Raw genomic sequence first — 6474 nt, 5'->3', positions numbered from 1 at the left:
CCTTCGGTGTAGGGGCCCACACTCTAACCACTTAGCAACACTGGCCAGGGCTACTTTTAGCACTGTTTAAAATTTAGTGCACAGTTAGCATTCAAAAGCAAAGAAACAAGCAAAACAAATGCTCCCACTCAACCCCTGACAACTAAGAGTAGGAAGAATGAAATCTGTATCTTCTGCTTGTTGGTCACCTCACTGATGGGGAATTTTCTTTAAAATCCAACTAGAACTCTGAACTTTAAATCTTTCTGCAGTGAGTTTCAGAACTTTTCTTCTTCAGCATACTCATTTTCATTGTATTACTTTTAGTTACATTTTTTTAAATTTATCTTTATTGTTGAAAGTATTACAGATAGCCCCTTTCCCCCCACCATTGCCCACACCCATACTCCCCTCCCCGAGGCCTACTGCCCTATTGTATGTGTTGATGGGTTATGCATATATTCATATAAATATTTGGTTAGTCTTACACCCTTACTTTCAAGTCATCCTATACTTAATTCTGATTCTAAAATATACAAAGTCTATAACACAAATATAACAAACACAAGGAAGTTTTCGTATGAAAATTTGGATAGCAGTTAATTTAGGGAGGAGAGAATTGTGACTAGGGAGAGGCATTTAACAGTACTCCAGGATTCTGCCAATATTTTTGTTGTCTTAGTTTCATGATTGTTTGCTTTATAATGACTACATAAAGAGTGCATTTTGTGTTTTTTGCAATTGTTTTTATACATACCCTATATTATCATAAGAAAGTTAAAAAATCCATTTTGTCTATTAAATTATAAAGTTTTTGCAACAATATGATATTCTGACTTTACAATATAAATTGTAGTCAGACAGATATGTTTAACCTATTTCTTACATTCAAGTGCATTTTGCAGATAATTTATTTTCTCTTTACATGGCATTCCTGAGGATGTTTATTCTATCAAGGATAGCTGCCAATCAGGTAAAGCTTAAAATAAGAGTTTCTATACAGCATTTGTGAAACCTTTCAGAAAATCAGAAAAGCATGTAGTCTCAGCATACAGATGAAACACATCTCCCATGTTAAAATAGCTTCTGGTTATGAAAAAAGGAATACCACATATTGATGGAACAAAATCTATTATAAAAAGATAACCTTTTTTTAAGAATAAAATATTTCACAAAATACTCCATTATAATTAATCATGTCTCTATAATTATTCTGATTTTATTTTGGTTCAAATATAGGTGTTCATGTAGTAAATTTAATCAATCATGTATTTAGTAAAGAATGCTGACTCAACTATGCTGGAAGATTAATTCTGTAGTGCAAATTCAATAAGTGGTTCATTTACTGTTACATCAAACTCAAGAAAACGTATTTTGTCTTGAGACATGTTGATATAGAAAGGGATAATATTATTTCCCATGTAACATCTTCTACGACATTGTCAGAGGGATCAGTTTCTCTAAGTGCATTTGTGGTGGGAAAGGTACACACATTTTTTTGAGCAGCCAAAGTAGTGAACCGAAGTACGACTCAGCTATATCTGGTAAACAACCTCTGAACACCTTTACTGGCAGGTTGGGTTGCGGGACGTTCTTCCCACCATCTATGTTAAATGAAAATATCTCCTCTCCTCCTTCTTTAATAACCTATAGGCATGTGCCTGAGCCTTGGGCAATGAACACACCATGTGATAGCTGATTGGTGAGAAACTAACATAAAGATGCAGGGGCAGTTGGCCATTATTAGTTAATAGTTTTATTGGGTAACCTGAGAATTCAAAGGGAAGAGGAGGAAGTGCCTAGTGTAGCAAGAAGAGTTCAGTGACAACAGTGGTTATGACAGCCATACACCCCAAACAGAGGAATCTTGATGTTTAAGACATGATATGTGCTAGACCTCACTTAGTTCTTGGACATTTTGTATTTGCCACATTCTTCTAAAAAGTCTGCTTATGCTTCAGTTTGGTAAGGCTTTCTCTTTGGTTTCAACCAAAAACTGATTTATAAAGGCAGAAAGCATTCTTTAGCATCATGTTTAACTGCGGGTGATGCATTATATCACATGTTGTATGTGATCATACAAATCTGATATATTTTCTACTGCTGTAGGTACCAGTATGTCTTCCTTTAACTTAAACACAATGGTGAGAGTTGCTTTAGTTTGCATCATTACCCCTATTTATAGAGCTTATTTTGTGTATTTTCATCCTTCCAGAAAGACTGATATTTGTTAGGGTAGTGGCATGTAATTTGTTTGATGTTGCAAAATTTTAGGAAAGCTCTTGAGTCAAGAAGATATGAGAAAGCCCCTACACCCCTCTGTCATACATACACACACATCACTGCAGACAACTGCAGAGTATAGCTTTCACTGGCCTTTCATCCACAAGAATGCCAGGCATAATATTTGTCTCCTCTTCAGCACACAAAATGATAATCATGCTCTTTGCAGAGTAGGGCTAAAACAAAATAGAGTGGAATTGGACAATAACCAAATTAATTACCAGGCAACCAGAAAATAACACAATGAAGTAATTGAAAATCTTTTTTTCTTTTTTCATGGAAGTGATTTTCTGATATGTTTTGAGGTAGCCCTTGCATTTTCAAGAGTTTACCCTCATACTATCTATGACTACCTGCATAGAAATTAAACTGAAAAAAAACTATCACATGCAATTTCCTTGAGAATTATTAAAAGAGTATAACTGAGCTGAGTGAAGACCCTCTATGAAAACACACTAATTTTGTCATTGGACTATCCATGTTCCTGATTGTATTCATCACTAGTGACCTGGTGCATGGATTTGTGCACATTAAAGGAAATTAATTAGAAGGTGGTCAATGGGGTGGGACTGGACGAGATGGGCTGGACACTCCCTGGAGCCAATCTCTCATGGTCCCTCCCTGGCATCTGAAGCGTGAGTGGGGTCCCTCCAACAGGTAGAGTCCCTCAGCCTGGCCTGCTGGGATCAAGCCAAAACCGGCTCTCCCACATCCCCCAAGGGGTCCTGGAGTGCAAGAGGGTACTCTGCAAACTTGCTGTAGTACACGGTGTGGAATGCAAACGTAAGTGTGCAGTAAACCAGATTCTGGGCTGACAGTGCCCCAGCAACAACATTACCCATGGCTGAAGGTGGAATCGCAGGGCCCCACAAGGAATCAGGCTCCCTCCTCTCTGGATGCGGGGTGCGTCACCCGAGAACCACCGCTGCCAAGTCACTGCAGCTCAAAAGCTCCTGTATCTGCCCTTTATAATAGAAGTGTCAGAGATTAAAGAATATCTGCCCTTTATAATAGAAGTGTCAGAGATTAAAGAAAATTCGTAAAATGTATATGAAAATCTCCCTCCTGTCAGAGTCTGGGGCACGCCACGGGACCCAGAGTCAAGTTCCCGACCACCCATATGCACCTCGAAATCATGCGAGACCCAGACCCGGCCGGCCCCACACCTGTCAAGGCCCGCAGAGTGAGGGGCACAGCCTCAGGTCCCCTGGCCTGGTGTGGGGCAGGGTGTGCAGCCTCAGATCTTCTGTTAAGCCCCACCGGGCGGAGGGCACAGCTTCAGGTACCCCATCAAGCCCCATCGGGCATGGGGTGCAGCCTCAAGTCCTCCGGCTTGAGGCATGGCCTCAGTTCCCCCGGCTTGGCCTTAGTTCCCCCGTCCCCGGAGCCGGGGCGGGGAGTGCGGCCTCAGGTCCCCCAGCCTCGGAGTGGGGGGTGACAACCATTTACATATTAGCTCTTTTTATATAGGATAGATTGGGTTTACTATACTACAAGACCCTTACCTCAGCGCACCACTATTGCTGGAAACAGGCAGAGGAGAGTCAAATACTTCTCTGTTTGAATAAAATGAAGCTGAAAATTCTATATTGTTTAGGTGTTTTATGAAACTATTAATAGAAAATTGTGCAAACTCCAAGAGATTTTACACATTTAGTGGGGAAGATAAATTTTGACTAATAATTATATTTTAAACTTTGACAGTGGGAAATTTAGTGCTATTATCTAGATCAGTGATGGCGAACCTATGACACGCATGTCAGAGGTGACACGCGAACTCATTTTTTGGTTGATTTTTCTTTGTTAAATGGCATTTAAATATATAAAATAAATATCAAAAATATGTTTTTGTTTTAGTATGGTTGCAAATATCAAAAAATTTCTATATGTGACACGGCACCAGAGTTAAGTTAGGGTTTTTCAAAATGCTGACACTCTGAGCTCAAAAGGTTCGCCATCACTGATCTAGATTATGAATTTTACAGTTGATTTTAAAATTGTTACAGAGCAATAGCTCTAATAAATAAGTAGTTTTGAGCCATTCACATGAAATGTAATCAGATAAAATCTTAAACCTTTCTAGTATTAGTTGATGCTATTGCTGACATTTTAACATAACTATTAAAACACAAAGGAGAAGTCAAAGATAGAAAAAGCAAGTAATAGTTTAGATAATTTATTCTCAGTTTACTTTTAACATAATGAGATTATCTCAAATGAAATTAAGTATGATCTCTCAGGCATAATTATTATTTAAATTTATTCTCATGATTGTTAAAAAATGGCCTTGTGCCTGGATGGCGTGGCTCAATGGTTGAGCCTCGACCTATGAACTAGGAGGTCATGGTTCGATTCCCAGTCAAGGCACATGCCTGAGTTGCAGGCTTAATCCCCATTAGAGTATATGCAGGAGGCAGCTGATCAATGATTCTCTTTCATCTCCCTTCTTCTTTCTCTCTGTTTCTATCTCTCCATCTCCCTTCTTCTCTGAAATCAATAATAAAAATATATTTTAAAAAATAGACTTGTTCCTGACATTACCACACATATACTTTCACTAAGAATATAATCTGTATGTTGCAATTGCCTTTCCTCATTAAAATTCCTAGAATATAATTAGGAAGCTAACTATAAAATATTATATATATATACATATATATGCACTTGTTATACTAGACATCATTTTCTTTCTGTAATTACAATATATGACTTATATCCTTTGATTAAAGTGTTTATTTACATGACAAAAAATAGACCTGTATTTTTTAACAGTTCTAAGAAAAGTCTGATATTTTTTAAACTTATACGCTACAGAATTTTAAATTGTTAATAACATTGATTTTTTACTTCATAAATCATTATTGATCTGTAGTGAATACACTTGCAAGTTGCAGTTCCTTGGATACATGCAAGATTCTACTTTCTAAGAAAATCTGAAGAATTTTTAATTTTACAAATGAATTGCCACTAAATATTATATATTGCCTTTTGGAAGAGTTTAAATTGTTGTTGTTTTTTTGTGTGTGTATCAAAAATTTTGTTATAACCCACCTTATTTTTGTTTTTTATGCAAATTATGAAAAAACATACCCAATTTTATTTAGAAGATTGCCATAAGTGAACTGTAAAATAACACCAACATGTGATTTTAGTATTAAAATCAAGCATTGATTTTAATACTAAATATTAAAATATTTAAATAACAAAATGTAAATTTTGTTTAAAATTGTTACAGAGCAATAGCTCTAATAAATAAGGGGTAGTTTTGAGCCATTCACATGAAAGGTAATCAGAATAACAAAATAACAATATATAAATTATTAGTTTCAAATACATAAGATAACTAATAATAGTAGGATATTAGCTTTGTGCCACACTTTGTTTAATATATTTAGAATACTTTATTATGAGTAAATCTCATAGCCTCCTTCAGACATACTTTACAATACTGTATCTAAAGTATTTTTTAAGGTCAAATTATCATTAAGTTACTTTCCTGGGAGATGTCAAGCTGTACTGTGATATAACATTTATTTCAGTTTAATCAGAACCCTTGTCTGCCTTACTGACCTCTCTTAACAATAACTATTAAAACCTACCTGGCCCACATTAAGTTAAATATATATTTCTAGAAGGCCAAAGGCAAGGAGAAAGACATTTTTAAAAAGAGTTAAACTTACATAAAACATTTCAAGAAAGATCTCTTTATGGTTTTAGTTTGCTTATTCATTCATATGTAATTCACCAAAAGTATTTTGTTTCTATTTTGTTTCGATACATCTAAAATTCATTTTTTCTTAAATAGGTTACCTAATTCAGATATTACATTTTATTTCTTAAATAATAAAGCATATTTAACAATATTTAAAAGATTAGTTTGTATCTGGCCCTGTTTTAGGCATTAGAAATTGTCACTGAACAAAATAGGCCCAAAACACTTTCCCTTGAAGGTTTGCATGCTATTGGGAGAGTGAGAAAATAAATAAGATTAATGCATAAAATATGCATTATGCTAGATAGTAATATATGTGATGGAGTGTGGGTTTTTTTTATCTGCGAATTTTGCCATGTAAATATTGAAATATTGAGAAGGGTTAATCTGAAAGGTAAATTTTTAGTAAAGACCTAAAGGTAATGAGAGTACTGTCCTTCCTCCTGTCTGGAGGAAGAGTAAGTGCAAATGCCCTGAGGTAGCCTTTTCTGATCAAACAA

Source organism: Myotis brandtii, unplaced genomic scaffold (genome assembly GCF_000412655.1).
Source record: "Myotis brandtii unplaced genomic scaffold, ASM41265v1 scaffold425, whole genome shotgun sequence".
Classification (NCBI taxonomy): domain Eukaryota; kingdom Metazoa; phylum Chordata; class Mammalia; order Chiroptera; family Vespertilionidae; genus Myotis; species Myotis brandtii.
The sequence above is the reverse complement of the archived record's forward strand: the minus strand, read 5'-3'. Positions refer to the sequence as shown.